Source organism: Rhinoraja longicauda, chromosome 1, assembly GCF_053455715.1.
Source record: "Rhinoraja longicauda isolate Sanriku21f chromosome 1, sRhiLon1.1, whole genome shotgun sequence".
In the NCBI taxonomy this organism is placed as follows: domain Eukaryota; kingdom Metazoa; phylum Chordata; class Chondrichthyes; order Rajiformes; family Arhynchobatidae; genus Rhinoraja; species Rhinoraja longicauda.
The window spans coordinates 16,217,713-16,230,173 of NC_135953.1; positions in this window are offsets into that span (position 1 = coordinate 16,217,713).

Below are 12,461 nucleotides of genomic sequence, written 5' to 3' on the forward strand. Positions count from 1 at the left end.
TATGAATATCAGAAGAATTTGATATCAATCCTCATCAAAAGAGATAACTTCTAAAGATGGTGAGGTTTGGGGGCTTTTAAGGAGTTAAATGTATTCTTGGCCTGGTCACCCGAAGGTTTCTGATGGCCCCACATGAAAACCTGCAAATTGATCCAGTAGGTGGTATACTAGTCACCTTTTGTGCAGAATTATCGTTTAGCGTTTATGATGTGTAATTATCAGGAGTTAGATGTGGCCCTGGAGTTAGACGTGGCCCTTGTGGCTAAAGGGATCAGGGGGTATGGAGAGAAGGCAGGTACAGGTTACTGAGCTGGATGATCAGCCATGATCATATTGAATGGCGGTGCAGGCTCGAAGGGCCGAATGGCCTACTCCTGCACCTATTTTCTATGTTTCTATCACCAGGGGGCATATTTGCCAAATATTGTCGGGTTTATTGTCCTATGCAATACGGTGAGGTACAGATCTTGCTTACAGCAACATCGCAGGCTCACAGACTCGCCCAACACATGAAAACATAAATTATGCACATAATCTACAATACAGTGAGGAAGGTTCCCAGGAGACATGTGTGTGGTCGGAGCCTTACTGTTTATCATAAATATTAACAATGTTCATGTAACTGCGGGCGATATTGTAAATAGATTTGCAGAATGCATGAAAAATGGTCATGTTAATAGGATGGTAGTTTTGGACAATGGGAATATTTAAAAGTTATTAAAATGGGCAGCTCAATGTGAGATAGAATAGTTACCCTGATAAGATGAGGGTAATGTGGTAGATGTTGGCTACATGGACTTTAGTGAGGCCTTTGACAACGTACCGCATGGTGGGCTGGTCTGGAGGTTAGATACATGGGATCCAAGGTGTGCTAGACAATTAGATATAAACTTGGTTTGAAGGAAGGAAACGAAGGGTGGTGGTGGAAGGTTGTTTTTCACATTGGAGGTCTGTAACAAATGGTGCCCCCCTGGGATTGGTTCTGAGTCCATTATTTTTTGTTATTTATATTAACTATTTAAATACGAATGTACGTGGCAGAGTTAGAACATTTGCAGATGATACCAAAATCAGTGGACAATGGTTAAGGACAATGGACAATGGTTAAGGGGATTATAATATTGTTATCAACTGGGCCATTGATCCATGGAAGGGCAGGTTTAACACTATCCTACACACACTAAGGACAGTTTACATTTATACCAAGCCAATTCTCCTACAAACCTGTACGTCTTTGGTGTGTGGGAGAAAACCGGAGCTTCTCGGGGAAAACCCTCGCAAGTTACGGGGAGAACGTACAGACAAACACCCATAATCAGGATCGAACCCAGGTCTCTGGCACTGAAAGGCAGCAACTCTACAGCTGCTCCACCGTGCCACTTAGCAGACATTAAAGTGAATAAAACTCCTAGGCCATGTTGGATGTATCCTAAGCTTTTGTGCGAAGCAATGCTGACTATATCTTGATAGACAATAGAAAATAGGTGTAGGAGTAGGCCATTCGGCCCTTCGAGCCAGCACCATCATTCAATGTGATCATGGCTGATCATTCTCAAGTACCCCGTTCCTGCCTTCTCCCCGACTCCGCTATCGTTAAGAGCTCTATCTAGCTCTCTCTTTAATGCATTCAGAGAATTGGCCTCCACTGCCGTCTGAGGCAGAGAATTCCACAGATTCACAACTCTGACTGAAAAAGTTTTTCCTCATCTCCGTTCTAAATGGCCTACCCCTTATTCTTAAACTGTGGCCCCTGGTTCTGGACTCACCCAACATTGGGAACATGTTTACTGCCTCGAACGTGTCCAACCCCTTAATAATCTTATATGTTTCGATAAGATCCCCTCTTATCCTTCTAAATTCCAGTGTATACAAGCCTAGTCGCTCCAGTCTTTCAACATACGGCAGTCCTGCCATTCCCGGAATTAACCTAGTAAACCTACGCTGCACGCCCTCAATAGCAAGAATATCCTTCGTCAAATTTGGAGACCAAAACTGCACACAGTACTCCAGGTGCAGTCTCACTAGGGCCCTGTACAACTGCAGAAGGACCTCTTTGCTCCTATACTCAACTCCTCTTGTTATGAAGGCCAACATTCCATTGGCTTTCTTCACTGCCTGCTGTACCTGCATGCTTCCTTTCAGTGACTGATGCACTAGGACACCCAGATCTCGTTGTACGGCCCCTTTTCCTAACTTGACACCAGTTATCGAACCTTGCTTTGCAAGAGGAGTATCAGCTGAACAACTGAAACGTGGACATAACTACTGTAGGGTTAATGAACAAGCAAGTGTTTGGGACATAATTCTTCTGTGCCAGTTCCTCATAGCTCTCAATTCCTTATCTTGTACATTTCAATAAGAACACCCTGCAATCTTCAAAACTATAAATAGTACAAATCCAATCCTGTTTGTAACAGGACAACCTTCTCATCCCAATAATTAGTCTTGTGAATCTCTTCTAGATTCCCTCCAATGATGGTATGTCCTCTTAAATAAGGAACTAAAATATCATTCAGCACTCCAGCACACCATGTGCGAGTGCAACAATACTTGCCTATTTCTAATCTCATAATGCTACTTATCTTCCTAACTAGTTGCTCACGCCTGCTGACTTTTAATGATTCGAGCACAGGATTCCTCTGTGCTCAAGATAGTCTAGATGCTTCTGTACTGCATTAATTTCTAATCTTTTATTTAAATAGCAGTCTGGCTTTGATTCCTCTGAAGTGCATGATGACACATTCCCATATTGGTAAAGTTTTAACCTAACTTATTATCTGATCATGCTGCAGAGTTAAAATATTCTCATTGTCTTTGGACATATTTTACTGTCAATGGCAAAATTGCGTACTTTACACTCGGGTCAGTAATATCTATATACTGAAACTCTCATTTGATTTTTTGTTCCTGAACTACAGCCAAAATGGTACACGATAGCGCGACAATTTTAGGTCCACCTTACTCACCGTCGTCCCTTTGGTGCTAATGGGTTTCATCGAAATCGGTCTTATATTTTTAAAGTTATTCACATTTTAAAGTTTAAATCTATCTCCTAGGGAGGGAGGGGGAGGATAAGGGGGTGGAGGAGATGGGGAAGGGGGAGGACAAGGGGGAGAGCGGAGGGAGGGGGAGGAAGGAGGGAGTGAAGGGGGGGGAGGGAGGGGGGGGAGGGGGGAGGGGGAGGAGGGGGAGGATGGGGAGGAGGAGAGAGTGTTGCACCAATGCAGGAGAGGTTTGGGTCCAACAGGTCCACTTGGTCTAGTAAATACATAATTTAGGACCAAGCCACCTGTTCATTATTGGAACATGTCTTTGTATTACTTACAAAATGACCTGAAAATGACCCATTTATTTTGACTATATCTTCTGAGTAATGACCAGTCTTTAATACATGCGAGTACACTTTTCCCACATTAGGGTGAGCTCTTGTGCACCAACCTTTTTGTTGCAACTTGTTAAATGCCTTTTAGAATTCTAAATACAATGGTTTTCCTCAATCAACACTTGAATCATAGTGTCATAAAGGGTGGAAACAGGCCCTTCGGCACAACTCGTACATGCTGACCAAGATACCACATCTAAGCTAGTCCCATTTGACCCAAATCCCTCTGAACCTTTCCTATCCACGTAATCCATTTAATAACGAATTGTTAAATCCTCGAAGAATTGTAGACAATTTGTGAAATGTGATTCAGTTTTCATAAAGCTATGTTGACTTGCTTTGATAACATTACATTTTTCCTAATCATTAGCTATTTCTTCCTTGATTACAGACTACAGCTCCTTGCCAGCAACTGACACTGAGATGGCTTGCCTACATTTTCCTGCTTCTTGAACAAGTGAGTCATAATCTGTGTTTTTCTTGTCCATTATTATCCTCATGGAACTATGAATTCTGAAAATCTTCAACTAATTTCCACAATCTTTGCAGTTTCTTCCTTTGAAACCGTTGGATGCAAGCCATCAGGTCTTGGTAAATTGGCTGTATGTGGTCCCAATCATTCATTTTTCCAATGCTTTGTCGCTCGTGATATCATATCATATCATATATATACAGCCGGAAACAGGCCTTTTCGGCCCTCCAAGTCCTTGCCGCCCAGTGATCCCCGTACATTAACACTATCCTACACCCACTAGGGACAATTTTTACATTTACCCAGCCAATTAACCTACATACCTGTACGTCTTTGGAGTGTGGGAGGAAACCGAAGATCTCGGAGAAAACCCACGCAGGTCACGGGGAGAACGTACAAACTCCTTACAGTGCAGCACCCGTAGTCAGGATCGAACCTGAGTCTCCGGCGCTGCATTCGCTGTAAAGCAGCAACTCTACCGCTGCGCTACCGTACCGATAGGGCTTACTACAAGTTCTAGAGTGCAAATTGTAAAATCCTATCTGTCATTATTGGAATATTTGTAGTGTCCTCCTTCATGTCACGTGCATCCACAGTTGCAGACCATACGAAGCAGGTGAATTTGTCAAGCAAGATTTGTCTTTTTTGAAATGTTCTAATTCAATACTTTTAACTATTTTCTCATCAACTAACACCTGATAAGTTTATTTTAATTGAAGTTACTGAAGTTTTCCCTACTATTAAGTATGAAATTGGGTTGGTTCTATTTTCCTTTTCAACTACACTGACAGTTGTCGAACAACCTTTCTCAATTGAACCTGGAAATGTAATTTCTAATACTATACTATCTTCGGTACATTTTGTGACCATCTGATGTGTTGCATCCAATCAATATTTTTCAGTACAACAGCAGTACTGCTACTCAGACAATTTTATCAATTACATTTACTCACATTATTTGATAACAGAGCCTATTTCCCTTGTAATATGCTTTTAAACTAAAATAAAGTACTTTTCTTCATCTCAGCAAATTTCCATTCATCCATCAACAATTTTCTGTTCTCTTTCAGGGATCTCCATAAACGTTTATCTTTTCCCTGTTATTTTACTTTTTTAGTAGTAAGCTTGATATGTCACCAAAGTCATATCATGCGTTCTTTAATCATTATTGCACTCCTTAATTTTTTACCTCATTTCCTAATTACTTCTACCAGCAACCATTTTGTACAGATTAAGTCTGCACAAATAATGCTGAGATAAACATACAGATAAATTGTTTGAGGCATAAATGTTGGTCAAGACCCTGGGATAAGTCCCTTACTCTTACTTGTATATTGTCATGGGAACTTTATATAGGACATCTTGAGGAGCACTGAGAACCCCAAAGACTGTCAAGAATGAGGTCTGTGAAGCCTGAAATGGCTTCTCGCTAATTAATTCAGAATTGAAAAATTAGTTGTTCCACAGTGACATTTGGTGGCAAGAGCTTGCAAGTGCACATAGGTTGAACCTTTGTTTTAATTAAATAATTTTAATTTATACATCACCTTGCAAAATGTTGGCACATTAAAAGAAATGAAGTGCATAAACATATAACCATATAACAATTATAGCACGGAAACAGGCCCGTTCGGCCCTACCAGTCGACGCCGACCACTTTCTCTGACCTAGTCTCATCTACCTGCTCTCAGACCATAACCCTCCAATCCCCTCCCATCCATATACCTATCCAATTTACTCTTAAATAATAAAATTGAGCCTGCCTCCACCACTTCCACCGGAAGCTCATTCCATACAGCCATTCCAAACAGGACAAAGATAACTCCTCACATTAATAATATTAAAAAAATTAAAGTATTGGAAACACTCACCATCTACCCACCCTCTACCTGGCCGATGTGTTTACAGCATTTTATATTTTGACTTCAGATTTTCAGCATTTATTTTTTCCACTTTCACTTACTCCACAGTGTCAAGGGTGTTTAAAGATAAGTGAGGACACAAGGTGAGACCGCACCTGGAGTATTGTGTGCAATTTTGGTCTCCTAATTATTGCTATTGAGGGAGTGAAGCATAGGTTCACCAGGTTAATTCTGGGATGGCGTGACTTACATATGATGAAAGAATGTTTCGACTGGGCTTGAATTCACTGGAATTTAGAAGGATGAGGGGATCTTATAAAAACATATAAAATTCTTAAAGGATTGGACAGGCTAGGTGCAGAAAAAATGTTCCTGATGTTAGGTGAGTCGAGAACCAGGGGTCACAGTTTAAGAATATGGGGTAGGCCATTTAGGACTGAGATGAGGAAAAACGTCTTCACCCAGAGAGTTGTGAATCTGGAATTCTCTGCCACAGAAGGCAGTGGAGGCCAATACACTGGATGTTTTCAAGAGAGGGTGAGATTTAGCTCTTAGGGCTAAAGGAATCAAGGGATATGGGGAAAAAGCAGGTTTGGGGTACTGATTTTAGATGGTCAGCCACGATCATATTGAATGGTGGTGCTGGCTCGAAGGGCCGAATGACCTACTCCTGCACCTATTTTTCTATGTTTCGACTGAGTATCACGTTGTTGACTGTTTGACTGAAAATATTTAAAGAGTTTTTTCACAGTTTTTGCTTTGTACCTATTTTTATTCCGAATAAAGTTTATTTTTGAGGGGAAAAAAATCACTTCATATATTCTCTCCTACTCCTTTTAATGTAGGAGACGTTTTGATAATTTGTAGATAATAAAATAGTAACCAAAGAACCATTTTATTTAATGATGTTTGCTGGGAATAAAAATGAACAGATCAGAGGTCACTGCTTTCAGATGAATGTAAAAGATCCCATTGGAAGAGGAGCATGGAAGTTTCTCTCATGTAATGACCAATCTTTATCTCTCAATTAACGTTGCTGAATCTTATTATTTAGTCACAACTTGTTGCTGTATGATCTTTCTAGGTGTACATTGATAAAAGTAAAATTCTGATAAGCCACAGTCTAATTGTTCAGCAGTCCTGATGGTGTGACATGTGACTCACTGGGTGCGGATGCTTGCACTCCCCTCAACACCCCCAGGGCTCCGGTTCTTGGATACTGTCTCCACATTTCCCTGCTCTATTGAAATGCGTCTATTTCTATTTCTTGTATTGCCTTCAAGCTTACCAGGGTTGTTTTACTGTGTAAAATGTATTGTCTAATACTTAATCAAAAAAGTGAATTAAATGTATGTTGGATTACTAATTGGAAAAACATTGAATGGTCCAGAAAATCGTCCAGTCTAGCTTTTCCAGGCATGCTACATAGTTTTTACCGCATTTCCATCTCCTTATTTAAAAAAGATCTTTCAGTTTTAAAACTTAGTTTTAAATACTACTAGACCAAGTGGACCCCGTTGGGCCCACAACTCATTGGGTTGCCATTGTAATGTGGGGAAAAATCGCACTTTTTTCTTTAAAATAAATGGCTTTTAAAAAATAAATAAATAAATAAATCTCAATGAAAATCGCGATTTTTCTTTAAAATTGTGGGGGGTTTTCTGCATTGGTCTAGCACCCTCCCCTCCCTCACTCCATCCCCTCTTCTTCCCCACCCACTGCTCCCATTCCCCTCCCACCTCCCGGTCACCCACTCCATCCCCCCTTATCTCCCCCCCCCTCCATTCTTAGGGGCTCTCCGGAGGCACAGCCATTCCCGCCCGTCGGGTTTCCATTGTGACGTGGAACATGGAGGTATTACTGCGCATGGGCGGCTGACGGGCACAGCAAGTGGAAAAAGGATTTATTAAAGTTTAAAATGTGAATAACAAAATATAACAATTTGAACGTTAATAGGATTTCTTGATGCAGGATTTTTCAACATCAGCATCATTTCCCCTTTTCACAACAGTTGTCGTAAATCACCACAACAAAAGGTAAGAATGCCGCCAAAAGGCCCATCGTTCCTTTTGCATAGATCTCGAAGAGTTCTGTCCACCACTTCAAAGCTCTCCCTGTTAATCACCGGGCACTCGTCCCAAACAATCAGTCGCACACTCCTGATCAAATTAACCATGTTGGAGTTCTTCTCAATGTTGCACATTGTATTATCGTTCACTTCGATGGGTATCTTGAATCGATAATTTGCAGTTCTTACACCAGGCATCAATGTAGCTGCTATACCAGAGGATGCTACAGCAAAAGCAACATCAACTTGACCTCGAACTTTGGAGAGGATCAAATTGGTGAGAATTGTTTTGCCCATTCCTGTTGGTGTATCAATGAAAAACATTGAAGGAACATTCCTTTCCAATCAGCTGCACACATGGTCATACATTGCTCTTTGCTCAGCATTCAGCAGAGGCTCCTTCTCTTCAACAAATCACTGTTGTTCAGGCCTATTGTACTGCAGTTCACTCAGCAATTCTGGATTGTCAGCATCAAGGTTCATCCTTCCATGTCATGGTAGTGGCACATGAAAGTATCCCAGTGTCTTGTTGTAATTCACAAGCTTGTTTTGAATATACAACAGAGCCTGATCATGATGCCTCTCATCAATCATGATATTTGGATCATCGATTGTTCTCCGTTCTCTTTGAAGGTAATCTTCAGACATTGAATTCCTGAAGCGATCCCATAATTGTCAAGAAGAGTTGATCTCAGCAATCGTCAGCAAAACAAACAAATTTCTCATTACTTCGGCGAGTCTTGTCCGCTCAGCATCTTCCATCGTCTGTTGCCAATGGTCGTCAGTTTGCAACAAACCTCTTTCCATGCAGACGTCTTTGAAGGAAGGAAGAATATGTCCATCATGCGTCCTCGATAAATCGAAGGATTCTGACCCTTTTACGTGATGGAGAAGCAGTCTCAAGTAGTAGAGGTCACATCTTGGAGAAACGGTATACACTCGTCCCAGAACGTTGGCTTCAAAAATACCTGGAAGATCTTCCACCATCTTCCCAACCTTCCTTCTTTGCCATTTCCTATTGTTCCATGCGTAAAGTCGGGGTACAGCAGTGTAATACAGTGTTCTTGCAAATTGATCTCGAGAACACAATTCCATGAATTCAGTTAAAGTTGTTCTCGTGATATCCTCATTTCTCACCAGTTCAAGATTCAAGATTCAAGATAGCTTTATTTGTCATCCAATATTGGACGAAATTCAGTCACCCACAGTCCAACAATAAAAGCATTAAATAGGCATTAAAATTACACAACCCCAAAACCCCCAAAAACACAGTCCAACAATAAAAGCATTAAATAGGCATTAAAATTACACAACCCCAAAAACACACAAAAAAAGAAACATCCATCAAAGAAACATCCATCACAGTGAGTCTCCTCCAGTCCTCTCCTCACTGTGATGGAAGGCCACAATGTCTTTCCCTTCTCCTGCTGTCCTCGCCCGCAGTCAGGTTGTTGTGGTTGCAGGCCGCGCCGGACGGTCCGCAGCGGGCCAAGCCCAAGGCGAGTCGCAGCCGCTCCCGCAGCCTCCGAAGACGGCCGGCTCCGCCGATGATAAGTCCGATCCGGGGCGGGCGAACACGCTGCCGCTGCCGCTGTTGCTGCACGTCGGGGCGGTCGTGGCTCCCGACATTGAAGCCCCCGCCCAGCAGAGAAATATCCCGCGGCCTATTTTAGGCCGCGCCGGACGGTGAAATGTCCGCGCCCCAAGCCCCGCGATCCGGGGCGGGCGAACCCGCTGCCGCTGCCGGAGCTCCCGATGTCGGCATCCACGCGGCCCGAACCTAAGGCGAGTCGCAGCCGCTCCCGCAGCCTTCGAAGACGGCCGGCTCCGCTGATGGTAAGTCCGATCCGCGGGCTCTGCGAACCAGAGCCCTGGAGGCCGACAGCTCCAGGAGTTGGGCCAATGGTAGGCCGCAGCAGGAACGGAGACACCACCCAGAAAACAAAGGTCGGGTCTCCGTTCGGAAGGGATACATATTTACAATGTTACAACAGTCGACCAGCATCGACTCTGATGACGACTTGTTGTTCTTGTGGTAGATGTACCTGGAGTCGAATGACAGCGGGGCGTCTCTCATGAGTTGGAAATCCAAGGATTGATCCCACTGCTTCCAACAGACCAATGTATCTGCCAGTAAACTACTGTGCAATTTCATCATCCCTGTTAACTCGAAAAACTGCTTGATCACTCCCCTTCAAGGTGTACTTGAACACGTATTTGACTGACTTTACAGAGGAGCATATCTCAACGTTGAGGGACATTTGAACAACTTCAAGAGTTGAGCATTACAGAGCACCACCCATTCAGAAGTAATAGGTTAATCCCGGTGTCCTTCTTGATGTCCCTGAAATCCTCCCATATCTGGAGATCGTCTCCTGTACAGAGGATGTGACTCATCTCCACACCTTGTGCTTTCGATAAACGGATTCGGGAATGCGGGAGGAGTTTGGGCCCAGCTGGTTCGCTTGGTCTAATTAGTCTGACCTTTAACTGCTCGGCGGTAGATCCGGGGCTGACCGGTGAAGGAGACGCCCGTGGCTGAGAGCGGCAGCAGCAGCAGCGATGCTGAGCGGAGCTGGAGGCTTATCGGCGACGGCAGCCATGGAGACGCCCGGGCTTAGGAGCGGGAGCGGCAGCTGCGGTGATGGCTGGGCAGGGGCTCCGAGGCACACTGGCGATGGCAGCGATGGAGAACCCCCCCCAGGTTTAGAGCGGCAACGGGAGCAGCGGCGGCCTTGATGGAGACGCCCGGGGTTTAGAGTGGGATATAGAAGCAGCGGCAGCCATGATGGAAACGCCCGGGGTTTAGAGCGGGAGCAGCGGCGGCCATGATGGATGCGCCCGGGGTTTAGAACGGCAGCGGGAGCAGCGGCTGCCATGATGGAGACGCCCCGGGTTTAGAGCAGCAGCGGGAGCAGCGGCGGCTGTGTGATGGCTCAGCGGGAACTGGAAAGCGGAGCGGCGGCCATGATGGAGACTTTGGGGTTTAGAGCGGGAAGAAGAACAGCAGCGGCGGCACAATGGATCAGGGGGGCTCCGGGGCTTAGCAGTGAAGGAGACGCCCGGGGTTTGGAGCGGCAGCAGCAGTGATGGCGGCGGTGATGGCGGCGCGGGGGCTCTGGAGCGGCGGCCATGGTGGAGATGCCCAGGGTTTGGAGCGGGAGCGGCGGCGGTGACGCTCCCCCCACTTGGGCCGCGGAACCAAAAGGGCGTTTGGCGGGAAGTGGGAACTGAATGAAAATGACGACCCTCCCCCCAACTGCGCAAGCGCAGTCACCTGACGGCCATCTTATGTAAGTGTAGGCGCTGGTCTGGCGGCCATCTTACGTGAGGACCGGCCCCAACTACGCATGCGCTGGTTTTTAAAAACTTTAAAATGTGAATAACTTTAAAAATATAACACCAATTTCAATAAAACTACCATTTTTACCATTAAAGCGACGACGGTGAATAAGTTGGGCCTAACAATGTCGTGCTATTGTGTACAGTTTTGGCTGAAGTTCAGTCACAAACAAACAAACAAACGAGAGTTATAGTATATAGATAGATAGATGGGGCATCTAGAACCTGCAAAAGATACTTAACTGAGATACAGAAAAACTGCATAAAATATTTTTGATATGATTGTACAGTTATATAAACTATTTCTTCCACTCTGCATCCTCTCAAGGACAATACTGCCTTCTCCAAATGTCCACTCCATTTGTTCAGGGTCCTTTTGTAACTGTCCTGTTGATAACACTTCCCACAACAACACTTCTGAGATTTCAGTTCAGTTTAGTTTATAGTCACATTGACCGTGGTACAGTGAAAAGCTTTTGTTACGTGCTAACCAGTCAGCAGAAAGACAATACATGATTACAATCATTGTGTATAGATACACGATAAGGGAATAATGTTGAGTACAAGGTAAACCCAGCAAAATCCGATCAAAGATAGTCCGAGGGTCATCAAAGAGGTAGATAGTAGTTCAGCGCTGCTCTCTGGTTGTGGTAGGATGATTCAGCTGCCTAATAACAGCTGGGAAGAAACTGTCCCTGAATCTGGTAGTGTGCATTTTCACACTTCAATACCTTTTGCCTTGTTTTTTTTCTTGTTTTCTTGTTTCTTGCCTTGTTCTTTTACATGGCTTTCCCTCTTCCAGATCTGCCAGGGTTCTCAACCACCTCTCTTCTGCTCTTGCTCCCTCCTCTCCCACTCAGAGCTAATATGGAATCCCCCTTCTCGTCACCTAGCAGCATTTACATTCAGTAAATTATCCTGTGTAAATTTCTACCACATTCAATGTAATGCTACCATCAGATACATTTTACCTTCCTCTCATATTTCAGCATTCCACGTCAAATACCATGTCTCTAGCACAATACAACAGATCCATGGTCCCTTCCTGGTCATCTTCCTGGTCCCACACTGGATCATATGGATAATTAAGACACCTGTGTAGATATCTATTTATAGATTAAAGCTCGCACCATAATTCCAACTAGAACATAGAACATAGAAAATAGATGCAGGAGGAGGCCATTCGACCCTACGAGCCAGCACCGCCATTCATTGTGATCATGGCTGATTATCCCCAATCAATAACTCGTGCCTGCCTTCTCCCCATATCCCTCGATTCCACTAGCCCCTAGAGCTCTATCTATCTCTCTCTTAAATCCATCCAGTGATTTGGCT